Source organism: Meleagris gallopavo, chromosome 2 (assembly GCF_905368555.1).
Source record: "Meleagris gallopavo chromosome 2, MGAL_WU_HG_1.1, whole genome shotgun sequence".
In the NCBI taxonomy this organism is placed as follows: Eukaryota; Metazoa; Chordata; class Aves; order Galliformes; family Phasianidae; genus Meleagris; species Meleagris gallopavo.
The window spans coordinates 95,494,332-95,521,177 of record NC_139405.1 but is presented as its reverse complement, the minus strand read 5'-3'; the positions used below and the strand labels follow the sequence as shown (position 1 = coordinate 95,521,177).

The following is a 26,846-nucleotide window of genomic DNA, read 5'->3' as shown; positions in this document are numbered from 1 at the left end:
GCCTCTGCCAATTTCAAACAGAACACCCCAATGCCAGCCCCCCTTTGCTGTTGTTGCTGCTGATACTCCCCATGTAAGGACATTTGCCAGGAGATAAGCTGATCTTTTTATAGCCAGGACTGGAGTCTCCATGGTGGGATAGTCACCGCCGCTTCCTCAGCAGAGCAGAGCACATCCTTTACTGGCAAACACCCGCTCCTGGGCTGGCTGGGAGGAAGTGTCATTGTCTGGAATCTATTATGTTTTTTAAGGGTTCTATATCCTCCAAGATATATTTTTAACCTGAAGGCAATATTTATACTGCCCAGTGAGAACGGTTTGCTGGGTTATTTTTAGTTTTGCTTGTGTGCTGGTTTTATCGCCGCATTGCTTTGTCCTTATTTGTCTTCTCTACAGATGTTTTGTGGAAAACGAAACCAAAGGTAACAGATTAAGCTAATTCCTGGGATTCATCTGCTGCTTGGAGCAGTGTAACCCTGGGGATAGATTTGGTGGGCTATTGTTAAGAAAAACACCGGTCATCCATCAGATACTCAACATGCGGGGTAGAAAATGAGAAGCCTTGTTATTTGAAACAGAGCAGGAATTAACAAAAAACTGATGATAAAACATGATAAAACCTTGTGCAGAAATTGTGTTATTGGAGCAGAGCTCAGTCAGCTCAGCCCATCATGAAGTCAGGCCCAGAATTATTGGGTCCTCAGAGCCATGGCACTGGTGCCTGGGCACGAGAGCACAGACAGAACCAAAGGGCACTGGGGGATTGCACATGTAATCAGTTAAATACACACATATAATAAGGAAAAGAACTTCGTATATTTTTTCCCTTAGGCCTGGTTATCTTAATAAAGAAGCATTTTGCTGATGCTATGTGTATGAGGCCTTGTGCAAACTTGCCGAATTCAGCAAGACTGAAATGCTGGTATTTCAGTGCTTTGCTCAACTGGAGACCTCACAGTGCTTATCTACTCCAACTTCCTTGTCCTCTACTTATTGCATGCCAGAGGGAAGGAGACAACCATGATGGATGAATTTGGCATCATTAGCAGTAGGTTAGAATTACCTTCTACTCCCAGACAGAGTAGGTCCCGCTCCAGCGCAGAAAAAAAGAATGGATTACTCACCTTAATTCTGCCTCTGTTGAACATATTTTGGCTGATTATCCGAAGGAATGGGGCGTCCTTCAGTCCCACCAATCTCTTGAAAATTAGCCAGAAAATGGAAGCTGGCCAGAGCTACGGCATGTGGGTTGGTTCGACAGCATGGAGCTCCCAGTGCAGAGCTGCAGTTCTGCTGCATGGCCTGCTCAGGTAGCCCAAGTGGTGACAAGTGGCCATATGCAGCAGTTCTGTGGCAGGTGGTTTTATTGCAAATATAAGTATGAAGGGAAAGTTTAAGTAAAACCATTCTGGTTGGAAATTTTAGTTATGCTTTTCCAATCGTGGTGATATTAAATCCTTCGATACATCAAATCAGAAGTACAAATGGCACCCATAGAATATGACCTTGAATTTGTCTACCTGCATCGCTCAGGTTTTGACTAAGACCACCAAACAGCATCTGTCATCAAGCACAACTGACAGATGTCTGAAGACGCGTAGAGATGTGCCCAGCAGGATAGAAGGTGCAGAGCCACCCCCTGGCCAGCCCTGTGAACTGGGCTCAGACCTTCTCTAACATTGGGCACAATCCAGAGCACCCCATCCAGATCGGGTCTCCAGGTTTTGGGGTGGGATATGAACACTGGTGGTTCATATCCTGATTCAAACATGCAATATTAATGATAGCATAGAGCAGGGGAATGGCTTGTTGTCACTTCAGGGTCTTTTATTTGACTTTAGGGTCACCTTTCTCCCAGAGGACAAAATGATGAGTAACATCTTACTGTTCCAAAGAAGTGTCAAATGAAAAACTTCACACTTTGCTTAACTGTTATCCCTGTGTGATAGTCCATGGTGTGTAAGGCCATGAGGAGGAAGGTGCAGGGCTGAAGCTCTTAGCCCTCTGCTGTTCCCACCCTGCAGTAGCTCTTTCAACCTTTCAGCTTCTGCAAGAGTAACCATGCTTAGCCCACAGGGTGCTGAGAGATTAATTAGTGAAGATGTCAAGCACTGTACATGTTTCTTATTATTAATGCATACTGTTGCACACTGCATATACTACAGGATTATGTAGCATTTGATATTCTGCAATTAGAAAGGAAAAAGAAACAAGGACCGTCCCCAGGGAGTCTGACTGGTGTGTTTTTCCAAACATAGTTCTTTCTCCATCTCAGTGTTATATTCCATTTAAATACCTTTCTCAAGACCCTTTTGATTCCCTGCGAAGTTATCAGATATCCCTCTGCAAACTTCTAAAAAAAGGCATAATTCGGAATTTAGTATTTCCATTAGTTCCTTGGCTTTGTAACTGCAACGGCCACAACTGCCAAAAGCACAGCAACCTTTGGCCAAAACCAGTAAGCTTCAGCTTTCAACTGAACCGGTTCCTCCATCTGCCCAGATAGCCACAGAAGCTCCAGCCACAGGACCAAACAGACGAAAATCGCATTGGTTACAGGGCAAGCACACATCACCCCATCATACAGCCAACTGCCCCAGCACAGCATCCCTGGGGTACAACAGTTCCTCTGAACAGTTCCACCTTCCCCTCTTTTTCCAGCACATTTTAGAGCTGAAGCTGAACCAACAGAAACAGCCTCTGCAGCAGCTCAGCATTCTTTCCCCTATGTGAACAAATTCGCTCCTTAAGTATAAGGAATTAACTAGTTTTTAATCACTGCGAAATGCTATCTTTAGTATTTGTGAATTATTGTTTATGTTTATGCATTGTAAAATATGTTAATGTTATAAACAATTGTCAGTAATTTATTTCTGACCACAAAGGTAAACGTGAATTGTCACCTATCAAGCTATTATAAACCTGGCTTCTGATGACATTGGTACAGACTGCAAATTTTATATCACCTACACTGCCATGCCTTTGACCATGGTTATACTTGATTTCTCCCCCAGGCAGTTTCCCCTTGCCAAAAGGTTGTGTCCACCCAGATGGGGAAGCTCTCTCATGTAACACTGCTGCCCACTGTGCCGTGTCTTCTTCCCTGGTAAAGTCTGATGGAAGCTCATTTGAGCAAATGTGTAGTTATGTGCCAGAGGACTCAGAAGATATCTGAATGGTGGCTAAGGTCCAGAAGCCCCTGGACGTGGTGCTGGGCACCCTGCTCTGGGTGTCCCTGCTGGAGCAGGGCTGCACACAATGGACCAGGACAACACTATTAGCCTCAGCTGCACTGTGATTGCATGAGGAGCAGAAAGGAGCACGTCATTAGAAACAAGGCCTTGGAAGCTCACACACTAATGAAGAGGGGGAAAATGCCCTACTAGAATGAAAATGATTTTCTGTACCAAAACACTGCATATTCATAAGCTTTTTGTGTACGTTCAGCATTGTGCTTTTCCTTCTCCTTGCATTTCTGCACCAGGTGGTGCACAAACTTGAGCAGATCAACAAGGAAATTTCTACTCACAGTAAAACCAGTTAACAAATCTGAGCTGCTCCTGTTTGTCAGCACACTGCAAGCCACTAGGACCACGCGGGAGGACGTCTGCCATGTCCATCCAATGGGCCATGTCCTGAGAGAAGGAGCAGGCGCACAAGAAGCATAGAATCAGTAAGCTTGGAAAGATCACTCAGATCATCTAGTCCAGCCACCAGTCCGTGCCTGTGACTGCTCTAGACCATGTCCCTCAGTACCACATCTCTACATTTCTTGAATACTTCCATGGATGGCAACTCCACCACCTCCCTGGGCAGCCTGTGCCAGTGCCTCACCACTCATTCTGAGAAGAAATTTTTCCTGATGCCCAACCTGAACCTCCTCTGTCTCAGCATGAGCCCATTCCCTCTTGTCCAAAAGCACAGTGTTCTTCCAAATACTACTCACTAGAAAATAATTTTACTGTATCTCTTTCTCTGTGTTTGCAATTTAATTCCCTTGGGGTAGAGAGGAAAATATATCTGAATGCTGCTGTGTATAATTTTACTTATTTCAGCTACAAATTATTTATAAAGCGCAAAAATAATTGCGTTACTCCCCTCTTCCTTCTTCGTGGTTCCCAGCCTCTCAGAGAGTCTCTTTGTCAAGATTAATCCTTTCTGTTTATCTTGAGAGGAGTCGGTGTGCTCAGATAAATAGACCACTGGGAAAAACACGGGTAGAGCAGAAATGAGGGCTGAAAAGGCTGTCTGGCTGCATGCTGATTTTCTCCTTCCAGTGCTGGATTCTTGTCTAAATTGTGTTTCGGTAGTTCTGGCCCATCCAATTTTAAATATCCCAAATGACAACATTTCTACTTTTTTTTTATTCCATGAGATATAACTGTATAAAATCTCCTTTCCCAAGTTGGAAATTAACCCAACTCACTTTTAAAATCGTTCTGATTATAATATTTCCACTGGAACAGAGAATATGAGATTTAAAAAATGCCTTTGGGCTCCTTAAGTCAGTTCTGTTGAAAACAATCACTCATTCACATGTTTTTACATCTGTCTTAAAATTTGTCCCCTACTGAAGGACTCTGAAACAAATCATTTCATTTAAAAATTGTGCAGTGGGTTTTTCTGTCTGACTTAAAGGTCTGGTTGGTAAGAAGACACATGTTTAGTTCTAAGTTTACGTTAACTGTTGGTGATACATGGTTTAGCAAGTACACCAAAGGTGAATTTTGATTTGGCAGCTTATAGAATTACAGAATCATTGAGCTGGAGGGGACTCATAGAGGTCATTTAGTCCAACTGCCCTGCAATGAACAAGGATTTCTGGTGTATAATGCAAGTCCCATCGCCCAACCCATCCCATCTCCCCAGCCTTTTTCCTATGTGCAGTGGTGACAGTCTTCAATGGAAAAGAAAAGTTTTCATCACACATTCCATAGAAGTGGAAAATTTTTTCTCTCTGCCCTTTGCCTGCCTCATTCAGTCAATAATATTAATCTCTGCAGTGAGCTGCACTCTTGAAAGACAGGACTGGTAGAGGACTACTGTTGGCAAAGGATGGAAGGTGGCTTCAGCAGAAAAACAAGATATTTGAATGTGCGTAGGACTAAACGTATACTAGGGTTAAGATAAGCTGATAAGATTTTGATGGCAATAAATTATTTAGAATTTGCATGTAAGCATTTTTGCATCTGAACAATAACATCTGTGTATTTATTTATTTATTTATTAATTTAAATACAGCACCAGAATCTCCTAACTTGACTTTCTTATTCTCACTGCTTTGTATCCTTTAAAGGAGATGGCATTCCACTGGCAGCAGTGCCTGAGCTCTCCACATCAAGGGCCAGGTGGTAGAGATTGTGCTTCCCTCACGCAGAGCAAGAGAACTGAATCGGGGTTTGTCTGTGTCCAACGGCTGCACCATTTTCTTTTCTTAACAGCCAAATGAAAGCAGAGCTGAAGGGCTCAGAAAGCATGCGGACAGCTACAAAACCTGAAGGGAGCATTCTGCTTTTGAAACCAGTAGGTAAGTGTGGGATAGGAGAAGTCATCTTAATTCCTCTCAGGTTCTCATGAAACGCTTTGTTCCCTATCTTCCTTCTTTGTTACATTTAAGCACTGTTTAACACCATTTACACTCTGCATTCTGCTAAGGTAGGTATGTCCTCACCTTCATAAAAGGCCGAGCTTCCCACTACACCTATACCCACTCTTTGTATGAAGAAAACCCACTTGGCCTCAGCGTGCTGAAAGTTGCTGAACATCCTTCCAGTGCTGCAAAGCCTCAGCTTTCACTTACTTTGATGTAAGTGACTGACACACCACACATCGTAGGATGTGCTCCTCTTGGGTCTATACAAAAAAGAGCTCGAGTAATTATTAAAATCTTCATTTCAGCTGTCAGTAATGATTTCAGTTCTGCTTGTCAAAGGGAACCAGAGCCACATGTCTAGCAGCAGGCTTCGGGCCCAGGTACCTTTGTATGTAAAGTCAGCTGAAGAAGTGCATGGGAAAAGCAAGCCATCATCTAACCCTGTGTGCAAAGCAGCCTTCATTTTGGCAGAAATACATCAAATGTGTCATATGTATCAATCCAGAATTCAACAGCGCATAACCTGAGCTTTTGTTATTATTTACGTATTTATTGCACATGTATAAAGATAATATACTTGCAGGTGTTCAGGATGAACTTTAACATCTTGGTGAAAAAAGCACCACAAAACAGTCTGGTTAGCAAATACTACCGAGGCATTCAGAGCTTAATTATATTCTTAGTCAATTCTGATTTACATTTAAATTACAAATTACATTTTGCTAGAACTAATTTACAATGCTGCTTAAAAAAATACATATTCCACCGTACACAAATAATAATTCTGAGCAGTCAGATCTTGCAGGATTTCTATGATATCTCGGTAGTGGGTGCTGAATACTACTATTCCTAGGAAGTTTCCTCCCTGTGAGTGTGGTGTTTCTCCATGCACAAGCCTTGCACATTGTCATGCAGCCAGCCAGCCGCCATGCAGCCCGTTGCCATAGATTTGCAGAACGATCTGCCTGCACATGCATTTTTAGGAGACTGCAACATAGCTGCATGAAGAAAAGGCTCTGAAACATGCTCGTTCCAGGGCCAGAACAAGGAGCTTTCTATGAATCACTGCAGCCTGTGAGCATGCTAAACTCCAAGAATTGAGTGGGATCAGTTCATGCCAGTATGTGGCTGGGAGTTTTTTGAAGAACAGCAGGGAGGGAGCAGGAAGGCTGGTGCAGCCCGGGGCACGGTGAGCTCTGCTCACACACCTGTGTGTTAAATTCACTCGATGCTGCTCTGTGCTGCCCTGATCACGTTGCACACCGCAGGTCAGCTCTCATTACTTCATCCTTGGGCCGTGTCTCTGGCTTGTGTGTGGCACCTGGGATGTGGTGTAGCTGGGACCAGTGGGAACCAGAGCAGGGCCGGTGTGCAGTGCTGTGTTCAGATTGAGAAAACGTCAGTCTTGACATTCAGAACCATCTTCCATACAAAATCCACGCTCTTCTGCAAGAAAAAAGGCTGTCTGTGAAAACAAAGCACAGAATAAAGCAGAGCCACAGTCACTCTCACTTACAAGAAGCAGTGCTGATAGATGACTAATAGGCATGATTGTTCATAAAGCTGAATTCGCCTTTAATTTCCTTTCTCAGAAACTTTTCAGGATCAGAGCAATATCATTTCAACTTTACTTTCCCAGGAAGCTCCTTTTTGATGGGAAAAGAGTTGCCTTGTAAACGTTACAACAAATTCACTGGGATCGTATCATAATCCAGTTATTTCCTCTCAGCTCCCTGAGACACAACTTGCTGCAGAAAGGATTCATTTGCAATGTGTGCTTGAAACACTACAAGGAAAATGGTCAAAACAGAGGACCTGCCTACGTTTCAAATCCTTTTCCTTCCTGTTATAAGTGAGGGAGAAAAATAAATGTTAGCAGCTTCGCAGGGATAAACCAACAGCACATCCTGAACACAGCTAGCCAAGAAAGCAGCTCCAGAAAGGCGCATACGCAAGGTATTATACAGTGAATATTATACAGTGAATTTGCTCAGAGGTTTAAATTAGTTAAATCAAATATCTTTTATAATTCTTCATTTTTCAATTAAACAACTACTTTTCCAGTAAAAGAATTAACAACTCTCACTGGAGAATGCCATATTATCTTTGCAGGGATATGAATGGCATTCCCACGAGCACAATAAACCTTGTATTTGTATTTGTAGTTCTCTTAATGGAATTACTTTTTTAAGCCTTTTTCTGCTCCTTAAAGCCCTGTTACTAATAGGTTAGTGCACGATGTTCCAGGACAGCTGGAGGAGGGACCCTTTGATCCCTTTATGGCAAAAAGCAATCCCTTCTTTTTGGTCTCACTGTCCAGCCCTGTGATTCAGGAGGAGGATCTAAGATTACTCATCTATCACTAATGCAATGGCTGTAATGGTTGTGTGTGCAAGGCGATACTAATGTGAAGCCAGGGGAAGATGCAGATCAGTGTCAGCACTGCTGCTGACTGAGGAGGCACTTGGTTGCCTGGGAGAGGGCAAGGAGCAACCCCTCCTACCCCCACTCCCACACTGCCTTTTGGAGGTGGAGATCTGCTGCTGCCTTTGGCCCTCTCCTTCTGTGTATGTAGCTATAAAGAGCATGGGGTGAGCCTAAGTCTGGCCTCACTGCTCCGATTTGGTACCTCTGGGCTGTATGCAACCTTGTCCCTGGCCTCCACCCCTCATCCCATGCAAGCCCCAGCACCCACAGCCTCCTGGTTAGTGCAGGACAGGCATCCTCCCTCCTCATGAACACTTCTGTCCATGTCTATGCTTAACAGCAAGCTTCAAACAGGTCTCCCTAACACCTGAAGTGCCATGCAGGTGTTGGTAGAGATCCATAAACCAGTCTCTGGATATTGTAGTTCAGATGTCTCTCATGGTTCTGGACCTGGCAAAGCCTTTGACTTCTTCAAGTACAAACCTTGCAGGAACAGAAACATGGTAAGATCTCTTTAGGCTTGGGTAAATAGGGGACACTTATTTTCACTTTTGTTTTTCAAACGGAGCATTGTCCTTTAAAGACATGGTCCCTCTATTTCCTCAGACACCAACTGTACTCACACTGTTAGACAACACACCTCCACTTTATGAGTTGTGTCACCATATTTGCCTTTTATGATTTCTACTGTGCAAAATTAGAATAGAGACGAAGACTTCTGATTGAATATTTGCTTGTGTTGTGTTTGGCCTTGGGAAGAAAAGACAAGCCATACACCAGTCCCTCCTGCTGACATCCTCCCATGGGCCTGTCCAGCTGGATCAAGCAGCTCCTGGAGGTTTGGCCAGCTCATGTGCTTAGACCCACTGATTCTTAAATGTCATGTTTATCCCTCTGAACACCTTTGCTTTCTTGACTTCTTTCATTTGTTAACTTTTCACTATGATCTCTGCATCACCTGGATGCCATCTTCACATGTGCAGAAGGAGATGCCCCCTCCGTGGAAGTGTTCAAGTCCAGGTCGGATGGGGCTTTGGGCAACCAGCTCTAGTGGAAGGTGTCTCTGCCTGGAGGGTCTTGAAGATTCCTTCCAACCCAAATTGTTCTATGATTCTATGATTCTGTGGTTCTATGGTGCTACACTAGCAGTGTTCTTGGTCCCAAGCAACACTGCACGCAGTCTCCCTCCTGCACTGCACTGCCCGAAGGCCCACTGAGACACTTGCACCATGCTGTCCCACCAGCTTCTCTCCCCTTCTCAAGGGTGAGTGTCAGTGACACCAGACCCATCATTTGCCTGACTCTGTTGACTTCTATCAGGTCATATAACAAAAGAGCACACTCACAACTTCGGTGTTTAACACATGCAAAGCTTTTTAATAACTAAAATGCTTCAGTTTTGACACCACTTCTGTTCTTTACACCTTCATGAGCCCACATCCAGCCCAGCTGGGTCTCCCAGTATCCCATCTCCCTCTCCTTCCCCCTGAAACGATCGACTCAGACCTCACACCTGTCGCCAAAGCAACTAACCGCTGTGCTGGGAGCGATGCTGCCGTTGCAGCCGCCCACGCCGTGCCTCCCATCGCGCTGTTCTCCATCGCCATAGAAACCGGCCTCCCCTGCGGTCCCAGTGAGCCTGACCCGTGCTATTGGCTTTATCAATCTCTATGTGTTATTCCCAAAGCTGAGGCCAGCTTCTAATAATAGAAACACCTTGTAGGATGTATCCCACGCTGTGTCCAAGCCATTCTCCTCTATGTGTTTGTGAGCATGGACGGGATGGGTTTGGGTTTGTTTCCCTCGGTTCCGGCAACCAGAACATAAGTTTACATCTTGTCACCGCTTACATGAAAATGATTTTAGACCTATGCAGAAGCTGAAGTGTTGGTTACAAAGCCTTTTTAGTATGCACTGCTGTCTGTCTTTATAGCCTCATCACATCATCTCTCAGTCTTTAACATAAAGCAAACCGTCTGAACTGCTCATGGATTAGGACTTTTTTCCAAGCCTTCATACCATTCCTGGGGCTCTTCACCCCTTCTGCACGTTCAGGACCAATTTCAGCCTTTCAGTTGGAGAGTCCTTGGCTTTGGTTTCTTTTCACTTCTCACTCCTGTCTGATAAGTCGAAGTCAGAAAGTTCTCACTTTTTGGATTTTGTCTCTGCGCTGGCAAGCTTCTCATGACAGTAGGTGAAATCACAGGGTTCCACTTTTGTTTGGAGTCCCTGCACTGATCTTCACTCTTCACCTGCCACAAATCTCTCCCCTGGGTGCTCTTCAGCACCATTTGTCTTCATGTACTTCAATCGCATCTCAGCGGCTCTTGCAGCATTGAGGCAGAGATGCAAATCTCTGGCAAGAGGTTTCAGGAATCCTGTTCTGCTGCTGTGCTGAACACTGTCCTGTCCCACACGGAGCACAATGTTCTCATGTAAATACTCACACACACGAGTTTATTACCCATTTTCTGCAGGCATTTTCTCGCACATTGTTCACAGGAGCACAGAACAAAATGGCAGGGACCCTGGCCAAACCTATGTCTCTCTTTAATTCCAATGGGTAGTCCGAGAAATACTTGGCAGTATTCAGCCAGCTCTATTTTTAATATTGTGTTTACATGTGTAATGACCATGTGCACATAACAGCTGTCCCCTCCCTGCTCCACCCAACACTTTCCAGTATTGCTCACTATAGCTTATGGCAGACATGCCTCGTGGCCATTCCTGAATTTGTGGTGGCATAATCCAGGGAAAACAACACCTTGGCCATTACACATGCAAATGTGCCAGCTATCAAGAACATTATTTTAATAGATTTTTCACAGATAATCTGTCCTGCTTGTCCCGCTCCCTGTCCCAGAGGCCCATTTAGGCAGGGACGCTGGGTATGGGGAGACATCAAGAGGGAGGTGAAATCCTCATCCATGAGCATGTTCTACTCTGTGCTGAATACCCAGACTTGAACAGCAGGGGCACTGCCAGGCCACCAGCATGCAGCCAGTCAGTGTGGTCAGCAGCTCCTGGCAGATATCTCCAGCCCTGCAGAACTTTTTTCAGACCTGCTTCTGCACAGCCCTTATAGATGCAGTAGTAAGTGCTGTGTACTGGCAGGAGCTATCAAACAAGCACAGCACAAGCTGCCTTAGCAGCAGCAGAAAATTATATACAAGCAATGGTCAAAATCATGGGCTCCTGTGCCACACAAAGCATTCATTGAAAAGCCATCAGGGCATGATGAAAAGCAGGATTTAGTGTTGCTAGGGATGTCTGCAGCAACGACACTTTCCAAACCTGTATCTGCAAACTTTGGTGGAAACATTATTCCTTGAGCTATGGTCAGTGCAGGACTGAGTTGTGGATGCACCAATAGGACAACCATTTGCTGTTTAACAGAATCTCCTGGGATTCAAACATATGAAGAATGACTGCTTGGCTTCGCGTGGCACCAAGGATTGCTCAATGCCAAACACTTACAGGACCAGAAAAAATCAAGATCTGCCCTTATTTTGGATGCTGCCAGCAGGGATGGAGAGACTGAAGAACAACAGTGCTGCAGAGGTGTGAAAGGCATTTGGGCTTGTACCCATCTCCTTGAGCACATTGCATCGGTTCACTGAGCATGGGACCCCCATACCATCTGTGACTCCCACCAACCCTGTGTGACACTTGCACATAATCAGCATCCCATTACAAACATCAAGCCATCCATTTTCACCCTGAAAGAGGCATGTCCTTTGCTGCCATCCATGTAACAGTGAGCAGACAGAGCCCTGGTGCTGCATTATTCCACAGTAAGCTAAACAGTTAGAACTAAAATAACTTGTATGCTCTTAATGCAGCATTCGTGCCCTTATTTATTATTAACCTGCACTACAATTCCCAGTGCACCTGGCACAAAGTGAGTAGGAGTCGGTAGGAACCTACAGCCAACACTTTTGCTTATTTTTCCCACAAGAGGAGAAATGTCCCAGCCATTCTCTTGAATTATAAATTGTTCTTGTGATTCTTGCTGAGCTGGAATAATGCAGCGGAAGAATAAAGAATGCAGTAGCAAACACAGATCTATTAACCTGCTGTGGTAGGAGAGCTTCTTCACTATCTTCTTGCATTGTGTTTAGATGTCAGGACCACAGGTCAGCATCAGCACCACAGTGATAGGGCATGGCACAGAGGGAGGTGACTGCACTTGTTTTGCTTGCCATGGCCATGGGCTGCTGGTCAGGCTGTTCTCATAGGAGTGCTCTGAAATATGAGTACTTTGAGGAACAAATTCCATTTCCCATAAGGGATTTAGCCCTCGTGAAGTGTGATGCTCATCTATGGTGCTCTGTTGCCTCACTGGCCAGTTATGCTACACACAGCCCTGTTTTATCACCGGATAAAACTGATGGAGAAGTTGACCCTATTTCTATCTGTTCTGCATTGCCTATGAAAAACACATTGTTTAGCCCCTGCTCCTCATTCTGAGGAGTTCTTCACAGGAAGAGACATTCTGTGAATGGGATTGTTCTTGTAATGGAGAGAAGCAGGGACTGTCTGGTATTTCTGCAAGGATATGGAAACAAGGATGGCATGGGAACCACCTGCTGCAGAAATGTGCTCAGCAGAACAAGGCCTAAAGCACACAGTGCCTAACCCTGCTTCCGGCCCCAGCACTTTGCAGACATTTCTGTAGGTAATGTCTCTTGTCATATCACTAGGGGTATCCAGAAACGCTTTGATATGGCCTAACCTGTCATTATCCTCCTAGAGCAGAGTACAGGAAATGAAAATGTCAATTACCCACTATTTAATTACACCGCCTATTAGTTAAGCTTTTTTTTTTCTTCTTTTTTTCCCATGCACAGAAATTCTTCACCTCAAATGAATCCCTGCTCCAAACCTCTGTGGAAGCATGTACGTGGCCAACAGCTCAACAGACTGCAGTCACATGTCCTGACATCCACCACTGGCCCCAGAAAGCAACCCCAAGCTGCACTGCCTGCTCCCCAGCAATGCCAAGCTCCTTCCTGCCCGGACATCTCCATGTCCCTTCACCCCCAAGGCTGCTTTCCATATCTCCTCCGCACCAGGGCACATGGTTCTGTGAGCACAGGAAGGAGCTGGGAAGGCATCAGGTGGTTTTTGCACACAAGAGATATGGGATCCCAACCCTGAATGTTTTTGTGATCAATCGGGAAGCTCCACAGCTTCTTCTTTAGGTGCTTGTAAACAATAAGATCGACATCTCCTGGTTTCAGATGCTGAAAATGGAAATATTTGTTGGAATATTTTTGGAGAAAAACTTCAGCTATTAGTTATGAATATAAACTAACATGTGGGCTCTGTGGATTGTTAGGGGTTTGCTACCACATGGAGCAGGGAGGTTAATGTGTATCAGGCAAAACCGTGGCATACTGAAATAATGCATTGTTGGCCAAAACATGCACAGCCAACGCAGCTTGTTCTGTGCTGAACACTTAGGAAGTCCCAGCACCACTCTCCTAGAGAGGCTCTTAGAGAATCCAGTATTGCTCTACCATCTGTGGGCTTGACTACGCAAGCTCTCCTTCTGAAAGGACCGTTTATGAAGACAGGCGACAGAATTGTGCTTTTCATTTAGACGACGACAAGGCATCCTCCACACTATAGGGGAAATGTCATTTGCAGCCCCATGAAAGTATCTCTGTGTAACCCTCAGAGCAAAAGCAATTAAGAGCAATGCTTACATCCCTTAACATAGTCTCAATAGACTTTCTTTGCTAATAAAACCTCTACAACAAAATGAATTTGAAAGGAACATCCTGATAACCACTGTAATGTCGCTGGATGAAGGAATGCTGCTTTTTTCCCCCTTTACTTTTTCTCTTGTGTCACATTAAGCATTTCTCAATAATTTCTAATATAATTACAATTCAGAGTCCTGAGGATGGGATGGAGTATTTATAATTAGGTATTGTGAAAACAGGCATGGAAAAGTCTCATGACTTGTTCTTAATAATCCGACTCCCACTTCATCACGGTGCTGCAATACTTAATCGTTGAGACCGGTGTGATGGTATCTGCAACGCGCTATCAGTGCTGTGACAGCAGCGAGCCGATAGTGAGCAGTGCAGGGAGGAGGCCCGGCGCAATGCCCAGCCTCACAGCTGAAATCGCCAGCAAAGCAAAATAAATTGCTTGTGCTTAGCAGGAACAACACCCTGAGCTCATCCTCAAAGCTGAGAATTTCCTGCTCGATGGCCAAATTAGTGGCTCTGACTCAGCAGCGTGCTCTGAGCAACAGGAAGGAACAGAGGGGAAGAGGTCGGGGAGGAGAGCCTGGCTTATCCACGCCGGCCGCCTGCATGCCAGGCTCACCCAAGGCAACTGGGCACTGATGGAAGGATCCTATGGGATTTTTCATATGGTGGGCACCATTGCCAGCCATAGGAAGAGAAGACCCGGGAACTCAGCATGGGTTTGTCTCCTCCCCTCTGGCATGCAATGCCTCCTCACAAAGATATCTGGAAGGATGGCACCTGAGGGATCAGGATCCCTCACATCTGTATTTGTCCAAGGAAGCCAACAACTGCACTGCTTGTGTCATCCGCTTGTTTTGAAGGGAACATATCAACTGGAGTGGGAATGGCTGTTTACAAGGGTGGGTAGTGATAGGACAAGGCGGAATGGTTTTAAACTGAGACAGGGGAGGTTTAGGTTAGATATTAGGAGGAAGTTTTTCACTCACAGGGTGGTGACACACTGGAACAGGTTGCCCAAGGAGGTTGTGGATGCCCCATCCCTGGAGGCATTCAAGGCCAGGTTAGATGTGGCTCTGGGCAGCCTGGCCTGGTGGTTGGTGACCCTGCACATAGCAGGGAGATTAAAACTAGATGATCATGGGCTCAATCAGAAGAGAGGTGGCCAGCAGGGACAGGGAGTTGATTGTCCCCATCTACTCTGCTCTTGTGAGGCCCCATCTGGAGTACTGTGCCCAGGTCTGGAGCCCCCAGTACAAAAAAGACAGGGAGCTGTCGGAGAGGGTCCAGAGGAGAACCACGAAGATGATCAGGGGGCTTGAGCACCTCCCCTATGAAGACAGGCTGAGGGAGCTGGGCTTGTTCAGCCTGGAGAAAAGAAGGTTGCGGGGTGACCTCACTGCAGCCTTTCAGTACGTAAAGGGAGCCTACAAACAGGAGGGGAATCAACTCTTTGAAAGGGTTGATAATTGCAGGACAAGGGGAAATGATTTTCAGTTGAGGGAAGGGAGATTTAGGTTGGATTTCAGGGGGAAATTCTTTACAGAGAGATGGTGAGGTACTGGAACAGGCTGCCCAGAGAGGTTGTGGATGCCCCATCCCTGGAGGTGTTCAAGGCCAGGTTGGATGGGGCCCTGGGCAGCCTGGTCTAGTATTAAATGGGGAGGTTGGTGGCCCTGCGTATGGCAGGGAGTTGGAGCTTGATGATCCTTGAGGTCCCTTCCAACCCTGTGATTCTGTGATTCTGTGATCATTGTGGTCCTTTTCAACCCAGGCCATTCTATGATTCTATAATCCACACTATGATCCACTGCCATCATGTCTACCTGTATCAGTTCAGGCAGGCTTCTCCTGCAGATGAGCAGGGCTGAAGCCACCCTGAAGCCCCTCAGCTTGGCATTTCCCTTGGGTCCTCACTTATGGAATGACTCATGAAAAATAAACGGGGAGCGGAATTAAGTGCCCTCAGTGTTAATGTACTTGAGGGGTAACGCAGAGTGAGGAATCCATCCGTGCAGCTCGAGCACCCTCATGCCCACGATACCTACTGGAACTGAGGCCATCCATACAGGCACATGGCAGCCCCCGCATCAGCACATTATGGGGATGGGCATGCTAACAAGCAGCCCCAGCTTTTGTCTGGCCCCGCAGATCTGTGCTGATCCATGACTTAGCCCCAGCATGGCAGGCTGGCATCTGGGATCATAGTGTGCTCAGGACACAAGTAGGGCAAGCAGAACTACCAGAGCCATCCCAACAGCTGCGTGCCACCCCTGCGTGGATCCGGAGCAGCAGCTGGCTGCATCCCAAGAGCATTCATCTCCAGAAAAATCAATTAGCTGAATGCTTAGCTAACTGAACAGATGAGATGAGTCAGTGTGGCAGCACTGCTAGCTCACAGTGTCAGCAGCTATCGAATCCCTCTCAGTCCCGGACTTTGCTCTTGGGGAAATCCTGTACCTAAGGCAGGGTGTTTGCCTGCAATAAGGAAACAGCATTCCAGGTTTCTTTTCTTTCTTTTTCTTCTTTTAGCTGCCCTGCGCCCTGGGCTTGACAAAGGGCTGACTGTATCTGGTGTCAAAATTCCTAAAGTTTCATCCTGCTCTGCAGGGAGTCTGAGTTGTGCTGCCTTTCAGTATCTATTCACACGCATAAATAGCCCAGTGATCTTGATGCCTAAACAAGAGAAAAATGTCCTTCTGCATGTGCATGGCCATTCTCCGTCATACTTAGATCCAGTTGCACACGATCCAAATGAATCCTATTATTAAAGCCACTTTGCCAGATGATGAAATCACTGCACCACTCCTACCCAGTGCAAGCTGAGCCTCATGCTGCAGGCAGAGGGTTGTCCTGCCTCTTTCTCTTCCCAGGTGCAGATGGCAGCAGATCTCCTTCCTCAGAGCTAAATGCAGATTCCAGCCCTTCCCAAGCGACTGCACCACAGCAGCCACCTCTAATAACAAAACCTGAACTTAGCACTGGACACATCCTCAGAAAAGGGCAGAGGAATGGGAAGAGAGAGAGACAGTGAGGCATCCATCCATCCTATGGGAAGCAGGGCAAGGGAGGAAACCTGATGCAGCACAGTAAACACAATCAGTTCAGTAGGGATAATACAACCATCATGTTAAAGAGAGTGGGAATACTTTAAGAGACTCACTGCTCACTGCTTTCTGTGTGAAAGCAGCTTGCTGAAACCTGGGAAGCGCTTCAGACACAGCCCACGTCGATATCCCAGCATCAACAGACATGTGCACAGCAGGAAAGGAGCAGCCAGAAACGTGCAGCCTGGCTGTATTTTCCTATAAGTTGTTTATTTAGGAGAAAAAAATACCACCTACCTAGCACAGCTCCTTTCTGTGCCGCCATCACATGCACAGATTCATTGTTTGCTAATTGCAGATTGCTCACAAACACAGGGCAGTAAATTTAGGCTTTGGTGTCGTTCCTTTGCTTGATAAAACAAACAAACAAAGCAAAATAATTACACGAGTCTTGCAAGTGAATACAACAAGAAGTCAAAACAAAGGCAAAATAGCACTTTTCATCTCCACAGCTCGAGCATCTTTGCAAAGCTGTGTCAGAGTTGTTGCTTACTCCTCAGAGGCAGGAAAGCCACACTCAGCACTGGCAGGATGAGGAAAACATTTGAAGTTGCTTTTCTCTGTAACCTGTGCAAGATCTGAAATGGAGATTTCATTTTGGGATGGATTGTCTTCTCAGCAGCTTGCAAGTTGAAGCACAATTCTTACTGTTTATACACTGAAAAGTTCTCCATGTAGAAAGAAAGCAGACTGAGAGCCGGAATGGACCCTCCAATTCATCACCGGAAAAAAACAAATAGGGAAAGCACGTGTGCTTCATATTATATTCATATTCATGTACTGGCCACGGTGCTGGGCACCCTACTGTGGGTGTCCCTGATGGGGCAGGGTTGGGCTACAGGGACCCACAGGTCCCTGCCTACCTCAGCTGTGCTGTGACCCTGTGATGCTGTGGCACATCCCCAAGCCCACGCCAGCCCTGCCGTGATGGTCTTTACTCACCACCTGAAGACATCTTCTTGCCATTTTCCACTTGAAGCTAGTGGGAATGACCTGCAATGAAACTCTCCAGCACCTGGAGCAAAAACTACTAATAACAGTGCACTGGATGCTGAGATTTTGGTAAAATGGTTCAGCTTGAAACCAAATGTTACCCACTCCAAATACCTCTAAAGCCCAAATCTTTTCTCGTCATCTGCCCCTTTGACTGCTTTCCATGTGATCTTAAATGAGGGTTTCTTATACTCAGTATCACCACAAATGCTGTAGAGGAACGAGAACTGCCAAGAAAGGTAGTTGGGATGCTTTTCTTTCATTTCCAGGGCTCAGGGGAGCATGCTGGACTGCTTTGAAAAATAATAACGCAGGAGGCAGCACACAGCCAGCCTGACAGAGACCTGCCATCAGGTAGAGCTTTGGACAGGGGGAAACCTCCTCCAGTATGTTTCTGTGGGCTATGAACCACCATCAAAGTGAATGCGGCCTAGGGTACTGCTGTGTGCTGAGCCCCACAGTCAATGCAGGGAAAGGAGCACGGTGTGTACAAAATCCTGCTTGGAGAAGCAGTGTAGAAGAAACTTCCTTGTAAATTGATTTTGCTTCAGTGAATAGAGAGGAAATGATGGGGAGGTGTTTAACATGGCATCACTTCTGTTGTACTCAGCTCTACTAAATGCCATAATACATCAGCATGCATTCTTTCCTTGTTGGAAAGGAGAGGGTTCAAGCCTTTGTGGAGCCATTTTGCCAGATTTGTGCAGAACAGAACACATGGCAGTGAGTGCCGAGCCCTCCCTAGGAAAGGATAGCAAAGTCATCCTCGTTTCCATGGCTACTGAGCAGGGCAGCCAAAAGCAAAGCTGAAGCCTTACTTTTTGGTGAGGCTCACGGAGCCTGTCCCTGTGCACAGGGGAACAAGGGGGGACAGGCAGATCTCAGAAGGAGGAGGGGAATCTCCATGAAAAAATTCTCATTTGTTGCTGAGCACAACTGCAAACTCTGGCTTTTACTGAAGGAAAAAAAAAAAACAGCTCTATAATAAACATTACACAATAGCTAAGAAGGTGAGAACACAGCACAACCCCTGGGGACCTTGCATCTCCTTTGGGAGCCAGTGGAAGCCAGCACAAGGGAGTTTGGTGAATGCTAACAGCAGCATCAATATACTCAGGTGTGAAGAGCAGTGTGGTGGGATGCAGTATCACTGGCATGGGCTCTGACAGATGCATCACCCAAGTGTGAAAGAGGCACAGGCAAGCTGCTCAGCTCACCCCTCAGCAGTGCCAATAAGCATTACACTGTGCATTAAGCATTCACAATTCGCTGTCTGGACTGCAGAAAGGCTCCTTTTGGAATATTTTCAACACATCAGTTCAGATGCAGCAGTTACCTGGTTACCCAAAGGCCAGTTGTGCAGGATTTGGAGAGGAACAGAAAAATGCACAGCAGTGAAACACTGCAACACATATTAACATCTGAAGAGGTGCAGCTTCCACATCCCCCATCTCAGGCTCACATGAAGCCACCAACTGCATATTGGGAAGCCATAGACGATCTAGCTTTCAGTAGGTCAGCATTTCTTTTCCAGCCAAATCTGCATGATTTCTCTCTGCTCTAGCCAGGTGGCCTAATACCTTCATTAGATCCTTGTTGGCAGCTGGTTTTAATTCCTAAAGACAGTTGGTGCCCCTTCTGCTGGTTTGGACCAACCCATCAAGCATTGATCAGCTGCAGCTGGAGGACCCTTCCTAATGATGACATTAACACCTGCAGGGGAATAGCTGTGTGCACACATTCAGATTCATTTGTCTTTTTGGGAAAAAAATACACTAAAAAGATAGAACACACACGTAACAGCTACTGTGCCTTCGGAGGAAAAGTAATGGTGATCACATCTTAAATATGTTTACTAAAGAACAGAATTTTGAAGAACAGTTACAGTCTAGTTTAGCTAGTTTAGTTTTCTGCATGTTTTCGTAGAAGTATTTCAAAGAAGTAGAAATAATTGCCTGAATAAAATGTTATGACTTTCTCTTTTTCCAGCTTCTTTTCAACAGCATGTTTTTGTTGGTAATTTTCTGTTCCTATCTAAGTGTCAACTCCCACTGGCATGAGCTGAAAAACGGTTGGGTTTTCAGATCCAGCTCTGAGCAGTGGTTTTGTGCTGTCTTTTCTCTGGTAAGGCTCGGCACCTCCCTTCCATGTCTCATTTCATAGGATCAGGAAATGTCACAAGGTGCTGGGCTGCTCCAGGTGCTGCTGGACATCTCTGCAGCCCTCAGGTCCGGAACGTGCCCTACCAGAAGTGGTTGGGATGCTGCAGTGAGATCTGTGCATACGTGCAGGTAAACACCAGAATAAAGTGTCAGGAAAGATCATCACCCAAGGTGTGTGAGGAAGCAGCAATAACAGGCAATAAGCTGTTTCTTAGTAGATCTGTTCCCATCCTGAAGTCATGATTAAGTCAACAGCTAAGTCAGAATCTCACAGGACGTGATGTTGTGCTTTGCCTGTGGATTTGTTTTCTACCTTTAAAGGCACTTTGTTCTCCATCAAAGAGGATTTGCTGGCATTGCCAGGTGCCCCCATCCCCCAGGAGCTCAGTGGCCAGCACTGATCCATGGGGACATCCCAGCTTCAGACTCTGGGGCATGCTTCTGCCCACCCCATAGCCCCCAGTGAGGAAGATGATGGGCGGTGTGCACAGACCTGCACATCCACAGGGTGCTGAGAGGGATGAGATGCTCTTTAAGAAAAGAGAAGCAGCTTGGTCATTTTAATGGTGACAAAGATATCCAACAGTTTCCTCTTCTCAGACACAGTTGCTATTGGAAAGATTAATGCCAGGTCTGCTCTCCCTTGTAGCTGCAGGTGAGGAGGTCTCCATCTTCCTCTGCTACTTTTCCTGCACTGGCAACAGGTAGGAGAAAAATTTTGCAAGGTGAAAGGTTTTTTTCTCCATTTTTAAAAGAAATGTTACCTTCAGTTTTCTGTGATGGTCATTCTAGCACCTATTGCTGAGGAAAGGTAGGCATAACTTCTTGTTTCATGCTGGACCTTTCCAGCAATACCCGAGGTTGGTGGAACCCTGACCACAGCAGTGTAGCTAAAAGCACTCATCCCCCAAGCACAGACACGTGCTCAAATGCCAATAGGGAATGGCCATGCTGAAATAAAGTGCCTCTGGGCTTTATGCTCCAGATGGGTGGAGCAGCCCTCAGCTACAATAGCTGACAGTAACAAATCTGGACACAAATTGGAGCAGAGATCCAGCCCGTGAACTCATGTTGAGGTACCCACACACCAGCATCCTTTAGCTCATCTCTGTCTTTGTGGCATGTTGAGGACTAAGGGGTGCAAAGCAGCTGTACCCCTGCTCAGTCTGGAAAGGGGAGGCTGTGGTGCACACTGATCTTGCTGAGTGACAGCCTTCAGCACTTGGGGATGCACGAAAAGACCTTCAGGGTCACATAAATGGCTTATGAGATGCTCGAGCAGCAGCTGACCAAGGCTGCAGTGTTCAGAGAGTGACCTTGCAAACTGAGGCATGGCAACGGATTAACATTTCCAGTACAGAAAGCACTTCCTCAGGTTTTTAGTTTTGTTTTGTTGTTTATTTTATTTCATTTCATTTTATTTTATTTTCAGATGTGTAAATTCTGTCCGAGGAATTTGGAAGGTCTGGGGCAGAGCAGTAGCACACTGTCGGCCTAATTACACAATAAAACCTGCCAGAGTACAGCCAGAACAACCATTTATGGAGTCAGCTGATGCCGAAAAACATGTTGTTTGCAGCATAGTCTACTCTGCCTGAAAATCACCCAAAGAGAGGAAGGAACTGGAAAAGGAGTCATTTGATGACTGAACAATTTAAAAAGAGCATGAAATGGGTATTTCTGTCTCCATTCAAGAGGATTTGTTATTTGGTTCCTATGACTCCATGCAGCCTTTGCAGGGCATGATGCACAGAGGTGGCATCCTGTCCCAGGTGTGCCAGCAATGTCAGCCTGGGTGGGAGGGAAGCCCACCCGTTCCAGCTGCCAGCTGCAGCCTGCTCAGGCTGATGGAGAAGATCTGTGGGAATGGAGAGCTTCAACATTTACAGTGGTAGTGGGGAAAATAGATTTCTAAATGAAATATTTCAGCAGAATCATTTCATTAGCAAGCAGGCAAGGGATGTGACTCTGTCTTGGTGAGGACTTTAGGAACACTGCACCGTGGAAGGAGCAGATGCCAGTTGTCTTCTCCATTTCCAGCCCTCTGGAAATCCATCGGCACCCAGCTGGGAGGTGGCAGAAGCATCCACACGTGGCTGCAGAGCTCCTGCCACAGCAGAGCACTGCCAGCATGGATCCCACCTCTGCTGTAGTCACAGCCAATAGCTCAAGAAATCATTCTGTTTATCTTGGTTACTTGAAAGAAATTGGTGCCTTGTTCCAATTACTAGACTGGTGCCTCATTCCAATTACTCCAGTTAATGATATTTAGCTCTTATATTCTCCATTTCCAAAATAAATGGCATGTTCAGGTTAATTAACCCTCGCATCACCTTTGTGAGGTGAATGATTATGATCGCTATGGAATAACAAGGAGCACTTACAGGACAAAAACCTGGTTAATTTGGAATTGCAATTGTCGAAATGGGACTGTGAAAAAGTTTGGTGGAGAACAGGAAACAAACAGCAAATCTGCAGAGGCAAAGGAGAGGCTGGAGGCTGCTGTGTTCCCATGGCACATCAGGGGCAATCTCCCATTCCTCAGCAAGCTGTTTCCATTCAACCTGTGTGTGCACCTACATCAGGGCATGAGCAGCTCCTTCCAGTGTCACAGATAAGGGCAAGCACGGAATGGACACAGCATCTGCTCTAATGCATGGCATGGCTGCCAAAATGCTGTGCTCCAGACATGACTGTCACTCAAGCAATTCCACCTCAGAGATGCCATACGGTTGTCACGGGCAGAATATGGTGGCTACCACCTCCTGCTCCCTTTACCAGGCCATTCTCTCCATCTCTCAGGCTCTCGGCACACACGTGCTTCCCTGCAGAGACTCCTATCTACAGGATCAGGGCAGCCCTCCACAGCCGCAGGGTTTCCATGCTCTCTGGCACCAGGAGAGAGTTGTTCTGGCCACCTCCTCACACCATTTTCTGCAATGGGCAGTGCAAATATTGAAACCTTCCTGACTTTTCCCCATTTTTACCAGAGCTGAGCAGAACTGTTTGAACTTATTCCAAAAGTCTGAAGAAGAGTGATGCTACATCATCCACATGAAGAAACACATCTTTATAGGAGGAAGTATCAATGTAATGATGAACTTTCTCAAGTGCCCCACAGAATTCTTCAGCAAGTATTTTCAGTTTTTGCTAAACTTCCCTGAGGCTGGAAGGCAGCCAAGCAGAGGTGCACATTTATGGGAGGGGAAGGGGACTGCTTTTGAGCAAGGATTGGCCTGATAGCAGCTCTGGAGAGCGCGATTCATGACAACCCCACAGGGACGGTGCATGTGGGAAACAGAAAGCTAAAAGCCATTATCCACTTGCCTAATGCCCTTACACAGAAGGCAGCTTCTCTGTTTCCGATGCTATTAGCTCCAGTAATGGTGGGAGGATGAGCCCCTTTTCACAAGGGGTAATTAATCAGAATACCAAATGAGCACATGTAAACACGCAAAGCACAAGAAAAAAAGAGCCCCTCCTACCCCTTCTTTAGAATCGTAAACTCATTTGAGTTGGAAGGGACTTTTAAAGGCCAGTTAATCCAACTCGCCTGCAATGAGCAGGGACATCTACAGCTCAGTCAGGTTGCTCAGAGCCTGGTTCAGCCTGTACCCAGGAGGAAATGCCACCTTGCACCAGAGTGCAGTTAAGATAGATAATTATATCTAAATACCTTTTCTTGAGTATATTCATTTTTTTTGCTGCTTCTGTATTTATGTTTATGGCTCCCTCTGCATTTATGCATAAACTCCTTTTGCTGCCTTATGCTGGCAAGAGATACAATGGGATGTATAGAAACACCCCAAAACATGCATGTATAGTGGGAGGAGAGCTGACATTTGAGTTGAAATTAATAGAGATGAGTAAGTGACTAAGAGGAGCAGCCTGGACTGGAGCAGCTGTTGAGCCATGGATGGAGAGAGAGCAGCATCCATCTCCTGAGCCTTTGGTTACTGCATGGGCTCACCAGCACAGAATCACAGAATCACAGAAACACCAAGGTTAGAAAAGACCTACAAGATCATCCAGTCCAACCATCCACCTATCACCAATAGTTCTCACTAAACCTCGTCCCTCAGCACAACATCTAAAGCAGTAGTTTGTCTAAGGACATCCAACACCAACATGGGGCATGCAGTGAAAGCAGAGGAAGATCTAAGTATTTTGTCTTAAGGCTTCCAGAAGTGATTTTTGGTTGTCCTCTGTGCAGGTCCCATGGTTCATCCATGTTGCATTGGTGAGATGTCCAGACCTGGCCCTGCACAGCCCTACCCTGCAGCACTGTGCTCACCTGCGGGTTGGACTGCTCACGACTGTGCCTTCAGCATCAGCTTTGGTCCCAGGCAACAAAACCTAGAGTGCATGTAACCCCTGTGAGACAGATAAAAACAGGTTGCAGGAAGACATATAACTCACTAAACAGAGAAGTGGTGTTTTTACATTAATAAGTAATAGCACATTAGTGGATGGAGGAAATCTCTTCTGCTTTAATGGCATGATATTTGTGCTTTAATAGGTAGAAAGCCCTTCTTACTTGGGGGGGCCATGGATGGGGTCTCCAGCTCCCCACTTCCCTTTAGTTCAGGACAATGTTTCTCAGTAGGAACGTGCTGTGAAGACCTGCACATTGCCATTGCTTTAATGCTGCTGAGATTGCACCTGGGGACTCAGTGAGCAGGAGGCCCCACACCACCCTGTGGGTCTCATGTTCCTGCACATCAGCAGCACCCAATGGGACAAATGTGGGCGCACTCAATGGCACAGGTGGTAGTGATTACGTAGCAGTGCAGACACACAAACCTCACCACTTCAGCCCATAGCCACTTCATAAAACAAAATAAAGTAAAACAAAATAAAAAGCACTACTTGGGCCTCAATTTCTAACAGAAAAAATGCCATCTCAGGCTAAAGTGCTTGAAAGATGAGGGTAGGTTCATCAATGAGGTCCTATTCCATGAGGTTCTGGGGATAATTACAGTGATTTGATTTCTTAATTGATGTTTCCATAATCAGTATTTAATGATCACTGGGAGCAAAAGGCTAACTGAAAGCCATGGGAATTGTGTCTGGGAAGTTACAGTACGTGACTGAATGATCAGACTTGCAGCATTGCTTGGGAAAATGGCAAATACTAATAGAAAACCTCCTGGTTTTGTTCAATGTCTCAAACCAGGCTGCTAAATCTGATTTATACCATTATAAAGATTTGTATCCTCTAAATCAGCTACCCAAAACTAAAGACAGAAGACTAATGGAAGTTCAGTAAACACAAGATTTTCAGGACAAAGGACTTGTTTGGATGCTAAAGTGTGTCACTGGTGTCTCACCTGTGCCAGAAGCAGCATCAGAGAGAGGAGGCAGGAGGGAGCTGCTCCTTCCTCAGCACACCCAGTGGCAAAGCTACTGCTTGCCAGTGACAGACCTCATGTGCACATACACACTTGTTTATATAATGCACAATGGCAAACAATAGCAAAAATAATAATTGCACAAGTTGTTGGCAAGTTGTGATCCCTCCTGCCTGTGCAACACGTAGCATTAGCTCACAGGTACACCACTGCTGTGCCTCATGGGGATAAATATAGATAACAATGCACCAAAGCTGCAATCTCTGCATCCAGAGCTGAACCCAAACTTCCCAGAAGTTCAAGGATGGCTTTGGTTCAGGGCTGTCTCTGGAGACTTCAGAACCCCGTTTACTCTGCAAAGAGGAAAAACAGGAAGCAGAAACCATTCCAGGCCCCCAGGCCTTTCCTCCTGCTGAGCTGGCACGGTCTGAGGGAAGTTATTTTGGTTGCAGGCACAAGCAGGAGGAACCTTCCTCTCCTGTCTGCTTGTGGCTTCATGGGTGCAGCAGGAAACCCCTGGTGGGCAGCACCTGGATGGGGCTGCTTCCAGTGAGCTGCTGGAAGCCAGGAGGCGTCCAGAGGTGGCTGCATGGAGATCCTCTCTGCCTCAAGGTTGTCGGCTATACTAAGCAAACAACTGTTTTTAAGAGGAGAACAGAGTCTTGGTTGGGCCTCTTTCTGGTTTGTTTCTAGCTTCCTTGTGACTTTCATGTTCAGGCAGCTGGGGTTTATCTGCAGGAAAACCCATGAAATAGAATCACAGAGTCATAGAATACCCCAAAGGGAAAAGACCCTTAAAGACAGCCTTCGGTCCGGCTGGCGTTCCTGCCTGGGCACAGTGTTGACTCACATACAGTTTGCTGTCGACCAAAACAGGACAGAACAGTGCCTATACATATTTACAAAAGTGAATTTGCAAAATACAAACGTTTCTCAAAATTGCATATGAAGCCTTAGAAACCACGGCACACAAACTGGCATAGCTCATCAGCAAAGCTGTAATTACAAACCCTTGCATCAGGCAGCTGAGTCACGAGATAACGTGGGACAATTGGGGATGAACAGCAAGAAAATCCACATTCTTGGCTTGGGGAGATGCAGAGATATCTGGTTCCCCTCCTAGGATGCTGTCAAAGCTTTGCAAGTACAGAATCAGTGTGCATAATCTATGCATTTTGTATAAACTGCTCTGCAGAGTAGTTATAGAGTAAAGAGGGTTTGGGTAAAAGCTGCTCAGAACTATTTCCTTTCAAACAATGCTAGGTATTAATGTCATGTTTGTTTGCAAATCATGGTGCTTACTGATTTTAGCACATATTTGCTGCTTATTTAAACCTCATCTTCTCATAACTAGCAAAAATACTAGGGACAGAGGCTAAGCTGCAGGTAAATACACTACTGTCCTAGGGACTGGCCTTGCCATATGTGTCATTGATGCAAGAGCTTTGGAAAGCTGGGAGACTAAAAATTTGTCAATTCATTCAATCTAC

At 45.9% G+C, this 26,846-nt stretch overlaps 1 long non-coding RNA gene across 6 annotated transcripts in view; it reads right to left on the bottom strand.

Moving 5' to 3' along the window:
* Nucleotides 1-5,249: 5,249 nt before the first annotated feature.
* Nucleotides 5,250-26,846, bottom strand: part of LOC146545090 (uncharacterized) — a 51,152-nt gene continuing 29,555 nt past the window's right edge. The window contains exons 3-5 of one of the 6 annotated variants that reach the window (XR_014881609.1): nt 24,300-24,379; nt 17,088-20,699; nt 5,250-7,058 (exon numbers count right to left, since the gene is read on the bottom strand). This is a non-coding gene — a long non-coding RNA (uncharacterized LOC146545090). The remainder of the gene's footprint in view (nt 7,059-17,087; nt 20,700-24,299; nt 24,380-26,846) is intronic. The other 5 variants (XR_014881608.1, XR_014881612.1, XR_014881611.1 and 2 more) reach the window with 5 other exon arrangements.